Here is a 14,953-nt window from a genome sequence, read left to right on the forward strand (position 1 = left end):
AGGCAACTGCTCTTCTATTACAGTGAAAAAAAAATATTTCTTTTAAATCTAAAGCTTAACCTATTGTGACCCCAGATATGAGTGGTGGCACTGGGCAAGTGGGCACAGTATCCAATGTGAACCTCACACAGAAGCTGGCAGGCAGGCACCTGCAATTACATTACACAGGAAAAAAAAAAAAAAAAGCAGCCTGATGTTCTAGCCCTAAAAAGGGCTTTTTGGGGTGCTGTCCTTACAGCAGAGATCAGATAAGTCCTTCAGGATTGTAGTGGACACTGAATACCCTAGCCTAGCTATCAATTTCCCTATCTAATCAGCAGCAGCTAAACTTTCCCTCCTCTCACTAAGCATGCAGCTTCAGAATGAATCGAAAATGGATGCTGGGAGGGAGGTTGGAGGGTGTGGAAGGGAGGGAGTGCTGCTGATTGGCTGTAATGTGTCTGCTGACCGAGAGGCACAGGGTCAAAGTTTGCCCAATGATGACGAATAGGGGGCGGATCGAACTGCGCATGTGTCCGCCCGCCGCGGCGAACGCGAACACGCTAAGTTCGCCGGGAACTGTTCGCCGGCGGACAGTTCGGTACATCACTAGAAACGAGCATAATGAGAACTCTGTTCGAAGGTGCTTGCAATCCAGTAATATCTGATCTAGTGGTGGAACAAATGTAGAGAGGGCTCTGGAACAAGATTTTTTTTTGGGGGTTCCTCTAGTGCAAGGTTGACCAAAAAGTAGATCCTCATATGTGTACAACTCCCATGATGTATGCCCGCTGGGGATCTACCATTTGCTTATCCATGCAGAGTTGTGTTTGTGTGTTTGTACATTTGAATGTAAGCATGTTTTGTATGGAGTAAGTGTGTACATGTAGGAGTGTATTTGTATATACCGTTGCCATCGGAATGCAGTGGTGTGCTTCTATATAATGTTTGTGTTCGATTGCAGGGGTATGTTTGCATGTAGTGTTGGCTTTTAAATGCAGGTTTACTTTCTGTGTAATGTTGTTCTTAAATTTGGGGATTTTAATACAGGGAAGTGTTTGAATATAATGTTTGCATTTGAATCAAGGCATGTGCTTGTATATAAATTACATGTTTGACTCCAGGGTTGTTTATATGTAATGTTTGTGTTTGATTGCAAGGGTGTGTTTGCATGCAGTGTTGTCATTTAATTGCTGGGGTGTTTGCACAAACACTGCCACAATAATACATACTTACACATATACACATTGACACACACACACCCACACAGATACACACAGACACACATACACACTGATGCATACAAACACGCTGACAAACGCAGATACACACACTGACACACAGATACTCACATACAGATACACACACTGATACATACACTGATTGACCTATACACATACTGTCACAGAGGTACACACTGAGACATACACACACTGACAAATACAGATACACACACACAGACACACATACATGCTGAGACATGCACACACAGATACACACACAGACACACATACATGCTGACACATGCACACACAGATACACACTGACAAATACTCATATACACACTGACACATATTCACGCAGAGATACACACTAAAATACACATACATGTCATAGTTTTTAGCCACCCTCCTGTTAACACACCTTTTGGTGTGCAGGATTGTGGATTATCTTGGGTAGTACTGCTGGCTGAGGCTGATGAGTGTGGGGGGGCTGGAGCAGCTCCCTCCTGTCTCTTCCTCCCCATGCAGCTCTACCTGTAGTTGGGGGGAAGTGATATTCACTTCCTTCCCGTGTTGACGATATTACTGATCTTGTGCAACCACCAGCGGTATCTCCTCTACTACCACGGCAAGGCAGAATAAGGGGCATAGCAGCATAGTGTCCCTCAGCAACAGGGACGGATGGACACACAGTCTTCATCCTGCCAGGGACATGTCCACTTTTGAACATTTGTTGGATTTCATTTCAGTCATGTCAAAAAGACAGACTAACAATATCACCTTTCTGATTGCCCAGCAGATCATTTTAGGAGGAGTTTATTTTTCCATAATAGAAGGGGAGCCCTGCAAGCAGATACATCTTGACCTTGCACTTCAGCCCTTTAATTGTGATTCCCTGACAATTCATTGCATTATAGTTAAATGGGTTGTATGTTACCTAGTTTGGTGTTTCCTCAGTAAGTAAGGGGGACTGCTTGTATATAATATTGCATATGCATGTGTGTTGCAGCGTTTTAAATATGCTTTGTGTAGTTTCCATATAAATGTTTAGTATAGTGGACAAACCTCCACGGTTGGGTTAGTGGTAACCGATCAAGATATTAGTAAGCGCATATTAACATTACCACACACACAACCTTAGTATGTTGGTGACAGTAAATAGGCATTAACCTTAGCATCATGTCCGGCTGGGTGTAGATCTGTAGGACAGTAAGGTTATTGATCTCTTCTGCCACATGCTAAAGTGATGGAAGAAAGCCACACTTCAGCAAACATCTTGCAGACATTTGTAAAAATAGCGGAAAATTGGTTGGTAGAGCAGTCAGACAACCATGTGCATGTGGAAACAAACAGTGTTGCTTACATGGTCAGAGCTCTGTAAGATGTTTTATTTATAGGTGTGCAGTGTTCTCCACACACCCTTTATCTTGTAGGTAAGGTTGTAATTTTGGAAGGCAATAGAAAGGTGGAAGCCAAACTTGATCCTTGCAGGAGGATTTCCACTGTTGTGAAGGCTATTCAGTTCTTGAGGCAGGAGCAAGAGAAATCAGGGCTTCCCATACATCATCTCTGACAAGATATCAGTGACACATGGTGAACTTGACTTTAGACATGATGGAAAGTATTTTGCAATAGCAGAGGGCAACTCATATCCCCTTCTATGGTGTTGAGTCCCACAGTGGAGCCTGCAGATTGGGCAATAATAGAGCAGCTCCTGGTAGTCCTTGTGGCACATTCCAGACCAATGTAGCAGCAATGGTCCTGAGGCTGAAATATCTTCTGAAAGCTTGTGTTCACAAATGTGTTGCTAATTGCTCTGAACTGAGGCTAACTTCCCTGTGTGTTCCTAGGATTAAAGAGAAACCGGCACTAGTCTGGCCAAGCAGCACAAAATACTAGAGGGACAGACTTATTGATAGGGTCCATGTTTTTAGCAAAAGAGAGCAATGCTAAAGGAGACTTCCAGCAGCAGCAGCACAACTACAACTCATGCATAGTGAAGTATATGCATTTTCGACTTAGGATCGAGGCAATTTGTTGGGAGCAAGTAAAGCAGCAAGTAGCTGAAAGAAAACTAGTGCCTATGAATGGAATGGTCATAGCTTACTTGTCTTGTAACTTAATTGGCCTTATACAACTGACCCCAAAGAAACTTTGAAGGGGTGTGCTTATGCAATTAATACTAGAATGCAATCACATTAAAATAATTAAAATAACTGGCTTTAATATTTAATATAATAAAAAAAAATAAAAGAAGCAAAAAGGAATAGAAAAAAACCCCCACCAAATCATAGAAGAATCCATTGGCACAACTGCTATTTATATAAACATAATGCTAAACCTTTGATCTACTGGGATGAGAAGAAGAGTGCATGGCCTGCTTTGTGTCCAGCAGCTACTGTTATGTCCACTGACCACGGACCAAAAGGAGCAAGTGTTTTCTCTTACAGGGAACATTCTGAATCAAAAGTTCACTGATGGAGCCTTCCTCATGTTTAATCTCCCCAAGTTGGGTTAATCTGCTGTTTACTGTTATACTTGATGTGTCTTCATCTGCTCGCTAAGTTCCAATTGGTAGCTCACATCTCCCTTGAAAGTAGTCAAATAATCAGGGCCGGATTAAGAGCCCAGTGGGCCTGGTGCTGACAATTATGATGGGGCCTAATTACAGAATCTTATCGACAAAAAACACTAAAACAGTCATACCTCCCAAGCGTCATGTATCTGATGGAGTTGGTGTTGGAGGGAAACTCAAAGGATGCAGCTATAAGAAAACACATACTCAATGCTAATCTCTTTATCTAATTTATGCTTTAATCTTTCAAGTAAATCCATACCAAAAGCAGTGTCCAGTGAAGCAGGAAGCCAATGGGCGGGGTAAAAGAGTAGGCCACTGATTTGAATCACATGACTAGAACTGCCAGAAGGGGCGAGCATGCCCAAAAAGGGGGTATGTCTGTCCAAAGAATTGGAAGGCCAACCTGGCATCAGTGTCCCTATGCATCACAGTGTCAATGTCCCCATGTCGCCCAGTCCCCTAGTCTCCCAGTGTCTGTGTCCCCATTTATACAGACACTGGGAAAAATGGGGACTCTGAAACACTAGGGACACTGGCTGGGAGACATGTGGACACTGGGAGACATGTGGACACTGGAAGACATGGGGACACAGACATATGGGGACAATGGGAGCCATGGGGACACTGGGAGCAATGTCTCACAGCGTCCCCATGTGTCTGTGTCCCAATGTGTCTGTGTCCCCATGTCTCCCAGTGTCCCCATGTGTCACAGTGTCCCCACGTCTCCCAGTGTCCCTTAGTGTCTCAGTGTCTACATGTCTCCCTGATGCCTTTCCCCTCATCCCACACTTCCCTGAGTCTGTCTCTGCAGGCTAAGAGCTGCTGTCTGAACTCTCTGTACTGTGTAACTACTCCCACCATGGATCAGTGAGTAGAGAGAGGCAGGGAGTGATATGCTGTAACTTCCTATCCCTGCCTCTCTCTATACACAGTGACCCCTACTGGCCGGTGCTGGTATTGCAGAGTAATCTCCGTTTATACTGAGAAAAATATTTGCATTTGTATTGCTGGTAATACTGCAATATATTAGCACGGCCAGGCAGCCTCAAATAAAGGCTGTACCTTAAAATACCAGTTAGGAGGAAAACCTAAGAGTAGTGTGTGTAAAAAAAAAAAAAAAAAAAAATGTTAAAAAAAAGTGTTTTTTTTTTGTTTTGTTTTTTTAAATGGGCCTATTCCATGGGCCTGGGCCTGGAGCTGCAGCTCCATCAGCCCCTATGTTAATCCGTCCCTGCAAATAATTCTAAAATCTGTCAGTGAAAACATTACAAAAATTATATAAAATGTAATTCCTCCTGCTGCTGCAGCTCCCTCTTTTTTCAAATACCTTTAATTGTAGTGTTTTATTCCTGCATGGTTGAGTCTTGTGTTGTGTCTTTGCTTGCTACCTGTCTAGGTGCAATTAGGAGAAGCTGATAGAGCACTGCTTTTTTCCCCCATGCTGGACGTTCACTTCTTTTTCTCAGGAAAAAGTGAGTTGGCATGGGCAATTGATGACCCACTTAACCCTGAGAAGGAGAGAACTTTACCACACATCCAGTCTGTAGTGTGAGACAGGTCAAAAGCACTACAATGAAAGGCATTTTAAACAACAGCTGCCACAGCAGAATACATTTAGTTTGAAAAAAAATAATAAAAAAATAAATAAATGAAAGAAAAAAGTGAGAGAGGAATTGAAGACCTGTTCTGAGTTGGTCTGTCAATAGACAACTGACTATTTCAACTTAAAATTACTTCTCATTTTTAATTAATACACTTTGACAATAGGAAAAACAATCAGTCATTATTATAAAACTAAGCTCTCTAATTTATTTATTTTAATATAGATATTATAATATGTCAAGTTGTCAACTCAAAATGGGCATGTCAACAATGGCTGATATTTCCAAGCCATTAGACAAGGCAATATTTTGGCCATTTTTGCATTGTGCCTCACTAATAGTCACCATTTTTCCCTGCCTTCTTGACTTGCACAAATGTTTCCGGAATATTTTTTCATGAACAACATTGCCAAGCATCGGACGTTGCAAAGAAAATATCAATTTCTGTTTTTTTCTTTTTGGGTCAAACTGAACAATCGCCCTTCGCACAAGCATACTATCTGCTACAGTCCTAGATAGCCTTAGTGTATGAAAGCATCCATGTACTTTTGTGACTGCCTGACCTATCATATTACTTTCACATTAATAAGAGGAAGCATAGGTTGGAGTATGTACTAGATTATAAATTATTGTTATATTAATATTTACAAGTGCTATTATGGGGTTATTGGTTGAATCATGGTTCATAAAATATTATAATTGTGTCAAAAATATGTTTTCCTATGTTGTCGATCAAATAGCTGTAAGAAAAGGAAATTATATTTTATTATTAATTTCAACTTTTAGTTTTAGGAAGCTAAGGTTACATTACCATGATAGGCTATGCCTGTATGATCCCAGTACATCTGTAAACATCTGTTAACCTGCACATACATGCATGCACCAATCCATTGACTGCTTCTCATTATATAAAAAGTATTAAGCACCTGTGTAAGTGAATAAAAAACAAAAAGTAACTTCAACGCGCAAATCCTTCTTGCTCATATTATTTTATGAACAACGAGCAGTCAGTTGGTCAATGCAAGTAGGACATTTGCAGTAAACCTCTCGTGAATTTATTAGCGTGTCTCTCGTTTTAATAGAAAAGAAGAACAATAATGCAGGACTATGGTGCAAGTCATTTTTTTTTTTTATTGTTTTTTTTTTTTAAACTTGCATCATGAAAAAAAATCTGAACTTTCTGTGTCATTATGGTCTGCCAGGAACCAGGGCTGTCTCTTTAAAAACTAAGTGAATTGACTAATTATGCCAATTTGTAATGATTTCAACATCCTCACTATACAGATTCTTTTGTACGGACTCTATGGCCTTTTTTTCTGAAGATGTTACTTGTTGGACTTATTATACAAGATGTTTTTTAACACCATGCGATCTTATCCATAGCCAAACATGTTGCTAAAGATGTCTGAATTGAGAACATTTCACTTAACACCAAATTAATGTGTTTCTTAGTTTAACAAACACTGTTTATTTCTCGTTACATACAATCTGCATGATCAAAATGTGCTGAAAAAAAATATGAAATCAATTAACACTGAATCCAGAAAAGCGGTGCAAGATAATTAACAGTCATTGCTTCCCAAAAACTGTCATTCATTGACATACAGAAAGAGATCTAAGCGAAATAAGAATGGTCGTTCACTGATGATTTGGCTTTGAAAGAGCACATAAAAGATTTTTGTTTTTTTTTGTTTTTCAAGTTTCAATCATTTAAAATTTTCATTTTTATTTACAATGATTTAGCTGCCAGTTCTGAATTATGTTTCTTTTGCTGCTTTAAATGGAATAACATTTTCAAAGTTACATTTGATTCCCAATTACAAATTGATACTAATATACTAATATACTTTTGAAATGATATTAAAAACAAACATTTATATACTACAGTTAAGGGCTACTAAACTGGTTCATGGATTGCAGGATACAACTTACAAGGAAAGGTTAAAGGATCTTAACATGTATAGCTTAGAGGAAAGACGAGACAGGGGGGATATGGTAGAAACATTTAAATACATAAAGGGAATTAACACAGTAAAGGAGGAGACTATATTTAAAATAAGAAAAACTACCACAACAAGAGGACATAGTCTTAAATTAGAGGGGCAAAGGTTTAAAAATAATATCAGGATGTATAACTTTTCTGAGAGGGTAGTGGATGCATGGAATAGCCTTCCAGCTGAAGTAGTAGAGGTTAACACAGTGAGGGAATTTAAGCATGCGTGGTATAGGCATATGGCTATCCTAGACTTAAGATAAGGCCAGGGACTAATTAAAAGTATTTTGAAAATTGGTCCGACTAGATGGGCCGAATGGTTCTTATCTGCCGTCACATTCTATGTTTTTGTGTGTGTGTATATATATATATATATATATATATATATATATATATATATATATATATATATATATATAGTTGCAAGAAAAAGTATGTGAACCCTTTGGAATGATATGGATTTCTGCACAAATTGGTCATAAAATGTGATCTGATCATCATCACAAGTCACAACAATAGACAATCACAGTCTGCTTAAACTAATAACACACAAATAATGAAATGTTGCCATGTTTTTATTGAACACACCATGTAAACAGTCACAGTGCAGGTGGAAAAAGTATTTGAACCCCTAGACTAATGACATCTCCAAGAGCTAATTGGAGTGAGATGTCAGCCAACTGGAGTCCAATCAATGAGATGAGATTGGAGATGTTGGTTACAGCTGCCCTGCTCTATAGAAAACACACACCAGTTTTGGGTTTGCTTTTCACAAGAAGCATTGCCTGATGTGAATGATGCCTCGCACAAAAGAGCTCTCAGAAGACCTACGATTAAGAATTGTTGACTTGCATAAAGCTGGAAAGGGTTATAAAAGTATCTCCAAAAGCCTTGCTGTTCATCAGTCCACAGTAAGACAAATTGTCTATAAATGGAGAAAGTTCAGCACTGCTGCTACTCTCCCTAGGAGTGGCCGTCCTGTAAAGATGACTGCAAGAGCACAGCGCAGACTGCTCAATGAGGTGAAGAAGAATCCTAGAGTGTCAGCTTACAAAAGTCACTGGCAAATGCTAACATCCCTGTTAGCGAATCTACAATACGTAAAACACTAAACAAGAATGGATTTCATGGGAGGATACCACAGAGGAATCCACTGCTGTCCAAACAAAACATTGCTGCACGTTTACAGTTTGCACAAGAGCACCTGGATGTTCCACAGCAGTACTGGCAAAATATTCTGTGGACAGATGAATCCAAAGTTGAGTTGTTAGGAAGAAACACACAACACTATGTGTGGCGAAAAAGAGGCATAGCACACCAACATCAAAACCTCATCCCAACTGTGAAGTATGTTGGTGGGGGCATCATGGTTTGGGGCTACTTTGCTGCGTCAGGGCCTGGACGGATTGCCATCATCGAAGGAAAAAAGAATTCCCAAGTTTATCATTTTGCAGGAGAACTTAAGGCCATCTGTCTACCAGCTGAAGCTCAACAGAAGATGGGTGTTGCAACAGGACAATGACCCAAAGCATAGAAGTAAATCAACAACAGAATGGCTTAAACAGAAGAAAATACTCCTTCTGAAGTGGCCCAGTCAGAGTCCTGACTTCAACCCGATTGAGATGCTGTGGCATGACCTCAAGAAAGCGATGCACACCAGACATCCCAAGAATATTGCTGAACTGAAACAGTTCTGTAAAGAGGAATGGTCAAGAATTACTCCTGACCGTTGTGTACGTCTGATCTGCAACTACAGGAAAAGTTTGGTTGAAGTTATTGCTGCCAAAGGAGGTTCAACCAGTTATTAAATCCAAGGGCTCACATACTTTTTCCACCTGCACTGTGAATGTTTACATGGTGTGTTCAATAAAAACATGGCAACATTTCATTCTTTGTGTGTTATTAGTTTAAGCAGACTGTGATTGTCTATTGTTGTGACTTAGATGATGATCAGATCACATTTTATGACCAATTTGTGCAGAAATCCATATCATTCCAAAGGGTTCACATACTTTTTCTTGCAACTGTTTATATATGTGTATCGGGAGATATACTTATGCCAATAAAACATCATGTAATATGACGATCTCTTGTATACATCTTAAAGAATGAATGAAGAATGCATGTGGACATTGTTTATATGTATGAGTGTAGGAATCTGTGTTAAATGATATTGAATGGTCTAAATGTATAAATGGGTTTGAAATCTTCCTCTAGACTGTAAAATTGCCTGTGCACGTTTGTTTCTCTCCACAATACCTTATTTTTCACACACTCCTGTTACTAAATTTTTTGTATATCCATAATGCAGTGCTGTGTTATTTATTGACACTCCATAAATAATAATAATAATATTAACCCCTTAAGGACTGAGCCAAATGTACACGTTGTGATCAAAACAAAACGTAAACAAAAACTTGAATTTTCGCTAAATGTCTGTTAAGGCGTAATTCACCTCTTTCATATTATGTGCACCCACACTTATTATATATCATTTTATTCAGGGGAAACAGAGCTTTCATTTAACATAAAATATTTAGGTATAAAACATAATTTAATATGAATAAAATATAAAAAAAATGGGAGAAAAAAGGAATTAACCTTTATTTTCAGTTCTACGTGACTTTTTAACTGTGAATTTCATAATACTGTTTGCTTTTACTGCAATAAAATACACATATTTGTATTCAGCGATGTCTCATGTGTAAAACAGTACCCTCTATGTATAGGTTTTATGTTTTTTGGGGAAGTAACAGGGTCAAATATAGCATGTTACATTTTTCAGTTTTTTCACATTAAAATTCGCCAGATTGGTTACATTGCCTTTGAGACCGTATGGTAGCCCAGGAATAAGAATTATGCAAATGGGGTATGTCCAGTCTTTTTTAGTAGCCACTTGGTCACAAACACTGGCCAAAGTTAGTGTTAATATTTGTTTGTATGTGAAAAAAAACTAATTTGAACTCCAATTTTGGACAGTGTTTGTGACTATGTGGCTACTAAAAAAGACTGGACATACCCCATTTGCAATACCTTGGTTGTCTAGTATTGCAAATGGTATGCCATCATGGAGATACTTTTCATTCCTGAGCTACCGTACGGTCTCAAACCAACCTGGCGAATTTCAACGTGAAAAAACTGAAACGCAAGCCTTATTTTTGACTCTGTAACTTTTGAAAACAGCATAAAACCTGTACATGAGGGGTACTGTTATACTTGAGAGACTTCGCTGAACACAAATATTAGTGTTTCAAAACAGTAAAACGTATCACAACAATTATATCGTCCGTGTAAGTGCCATTTGTGTGTGAAAAATGCAAAAAATGTCATTTCACTGATGATATCGTCATTGTAATACATTTTACTGTTTTGAAACACTAATATTTGTGTTCAGCGAAGTCTTCCAAGGAAAACAGTACCCCCCATGTACAGGTTTTATGGTGTCTTGGAAACTTACAGGGTTAAATATAGTGCTAGCAAATTAAATTCCCTGGACTTTTGGCCTGGGTTGTCAGTGGGTGCCTCAAATTATAATTAATACAATGACCTAATTATGTAAAATTATTACATAAATATATATGTAGAATTATTATATATATGTGTATATATATTTATGTATATATATATGTATATAATTTTTTTAAATTATTTTTATTTATATATAGGTATATGTATAGGTATACGTATATATCACTATACATATACCTATATATAAATATACACAATAAAAGAAATCTTGCACTCCACCTATGTAAACTATATATGCCTGGTGCTTGTCAGCCAAAAACATAGAAAAAATATGAAAGATAGCACTCCAAGGACTTACTAACTTAAGTAAGTCCTTGGAGTGCTATCTTTCATATTTTTTCTATATATAAATATATATATATATATATATATATATATATATAATTTCTTTCTACATGTATTTTGATATCTATATATATATATTAATTTTAAAATACAGTTAGAACGTATTTACATATATATATATATATATATATATATATCTATATTTATTTTTATTATTTATTTAATTTATTTTTTAATGTATTTACATATTTATTTATTTTATATTATATGTAAATATATATATAATGAAAATGATATATATATATTTAATCAATATCATTGTACGTGTATTTTGATATTAATATATATTTATAATTATATATATATTAATATTAAAATACACTTAGACAGTGTATGTGTATGTATATATATATACTTAGATCATATATATAATACATTTATATATGATCTAAGTATATATTTTATTTTAAACTGTATCTTTAACTTTTATTTTATCTTTTTCAGGCAGCAGGGGGAGTACCTGTCATTACAGGCACTCCCCCTGCTGGCATTGTTATGGACGGCTATGCGATCACATGGCCCAGGGGGGCCAAAGAGGAAGGAGAGGCTGGGCTCCCAGGTGCGTCCCCACACCGCGATCGCCGACACGGGATCGCCGGCGACCGGGTAAGTACATAGGACGGCATGGGCGTTCTATGCCGCCTGCCGGCATTTAGAGTCGGGTCCCCAAGGACAGCATAGAACGCCCACCGTCCTTAAGGGATTAATAATAAGACACACAGATGCTTTTATACTGAAGTCAATTAAAAGAGTCATTCAAAAATTATTTAAAATGGCACAAGGACCACATGTGCTCCGTTCATAATTTTATGAAAAGATGTAAACATGGTATTCCCAAACATCAACAATTCTGACATTGTTGTTATGCTTATTGGTGTTTTTGAACCATTATCATGGAGAGAGTACAACCTCTCTTCCTCTAGAGCCTGCAGTATACAGCACTTCACCAAGGGTGACCCCCTGCAAATCCCCCTTTAATCAACTGAGGGGTACAAGTTGCCGTAACCCTTAGAGCTTAAAGAGCCAGTGTAAATTCTTTCTAGGTTTCTGAGGGCCTTGAGGGAACAGCTCTTTCTATATGCCTAGTCCCAGAAAGGGTGGCTATCTAAGCTACTTGTATATTCATTTGCAGCCTGGACTCCTGTGTGCAGCATTCGGCTGTCAATCTGACCTTCCTGTGGAATTCGTGTGAGATTTGGCTCAAGGAATTGGAGATGGACATCAAAGAAGGTGTTAGTCGGTCTCACCTATTAAGATCTGTAGAAGATATTAAGCTGGCCTCTGACTTTTACTCTGATGCCTTTGTCAGATCTATTGCCAGATCAATAGTTCTAAATATTTCAGGACTCAGAGCTTTATGGCTTAAGGAGTGGGACAAATGCATCAAAAAAGCAGCTGAAGGACATAAAGCACTATTGCCTACTGAAACAAGAAACAGACGTGCTTCTGAAAATTACTGGAAGTCCTTTAGGGAGTCAAGGGAGTATAGACCGGGCAAACAGCCTTTTCATCGGCAATGGAAGAATAACCAATCTTCCAATAGAGGAGGATGAGGAAGAGGAGGTTTTTCATATCAGATCAAAGGATTCTGATGCCAGAAGTACTCAAATCCCACAAGGAGTGTCCGGACTGGCTCAATTCTCAAAAGTCTGGAACCATATAGTGCAAGATGCCTGAGTGAAGAACCTGGTAATCACTAGAGGCTATTACCTCTCGAGTTTATGAATCTCTGTCCTTTTCACAAGATGTCAAAAATAAAGAGGCCTTAATAAAGTTCATGAATACCTTGTTGCAACAAAAAGTGGTCTGTCCAGTACCCAAAAACAAAAGGTTACGGATATATTATTCCAGACTATTCTTAGCACCCGTAGGTCTAGACAATTAAAGTTTTTCGACATGAATCAAGGGATGGTTTGTCTCTCACAGGACAGAGCATTCAGGCTAAAGAACAAAATTGTGGAATTAAAGTAGAAATTTAAGCCAAGAAAACTTAATAAATAACACTAAAGTGATAAGAAATAATAGCGAAAATACTCCCTTAGTGTTCGATTTTAATGACAGTTTTAAGGAAATGAAGTATATTATTAACAAACACTTGCACCTTTTAAAGAAAGGGAATTACAGGCACAGTTACCAGATAAACCTTTTATAACTTTTAGAGGGGCCCCAAATTTTACAAGTATTTTAACCCACATTCAACCCTCCGATAAGTCAATAAGTAGTATAATATAAGTATAAAATAAGTAGTTATAGTAAGAGCAATTTCTAAAAAGGTTTTTATTCTTGCAATAAATGTATAGGCTACAAATGCAGCAAGAATAAGACTCTAAAAAGCATAAATACATTTAAAACAAAATATAATAACAATGAATTTTATATAAATGATTTTATAACATGTTTTACCAGGAATGTAATTTATCTGTTAATATGTCCCTGCGGGCTACAATACATTGGACAAACTATATGTCCATTACATAAAAGGAAAGCTGAACACGTCAACAATATTAAGAAGGGCTATGAGCAACATAGTGTTTCGTCTCACTTTAGGAAGTGCCATACTATGGATCTGAGTGGTATAATTTTTCTTGGAATACAAAATGTGAAAAAAGCATGGAAGGGTGGTTATAATATTCAAAATATAGGAAAAGAGGAAATGAAGTTTTGTGTATAGATTAAATACAGTACATTGGCACCATATGGACTAAATATTGAGTTTAATCTTTTACATTTTTTATACTGTTTTTATGCTTTTGTATTCATTATATTTTATGAGTGAGTGTTTTAGTTTTAAAAAAAAGATGTGCTTTTTTGCATTATCTATTGTTTACATATTGTCTCTTTAACCCCTTAAGGACCGGACTTTTTTTGCGATGTACATTTGCGACCAGGCATCTTTTTGACACTTTTGTGGTGTTTGTGTTTAGCTGTAATTTTCCGCTCTCTCATTTACTGTTCCCATACAAATTATATATTGTTTTTTTCAGGACAAAAGGGGCTTTCTTTACATACTATTATTTATATAATCTCATGTAATTTAATTTTTAAAAAATGAAAAAATATGATGAAAAATTGAAAAAAATACATGTTTTTTTACTTTTATGTGAAAAATCTTTTATTCATCTACAAAAGCGAATGAAAAAAACTGCTAAATAGATTCAAAATTTTGTCCTGAGTTTAAAAATACCCAGTGTTTACATGCTTTTTGCTATTTTTTTGCATGTTATAGGGCTATAAGTACAAGTAGGATATTGCGGTTTCAAAACATACATTTTTAAAATGTATCAATAGTGACATTGTAACACTATTATCTGTCATAAATCACTGAATAACACCCCACATGTACATATTTTTTTTAAAGTAGACAACCCAGGGTATTCAATATGGGGTATGTCCAGACTTTTTTAGTAGCCACTTAGTCGCAAACAATGGCCAAAGTTTGCGTTCATATTTGTTTATGTGTGAAAAAAGTAAAAAACTAAATTGAACGCTAATTTTGGCCAGTGTTTGTGACTAAGTGGTTACTAAAAAAGACTGGACATAACCCAAGGTATTGCAAATGGGGTGTCTTCTTTTGCAAATGGTATGCCATCATGGGGGTAATTCTCATTCCTGGGCTACCATACGCTCTCAAAGGCAACGTAACCAGCCTGGCCATTTTCAATGTAAAAATATTTGACCCATATATTTGACCCTGTAACTTTCAAAA

This window comes from Pelobates fuscus, chromosome 2 (genome assembly GCF_036172605.1).
Source record: "Pelobates fuscus isolate aPelFus1 chromosome 2, aPelFus1.pri, whole genome shotgun sequence".
NCBI classification, from domain to species: Eukaryota; Metazoa; Chordata; class Amphibia; order Anura; family Pelobatidae; genus Pelobates; species Pelobates fuscus.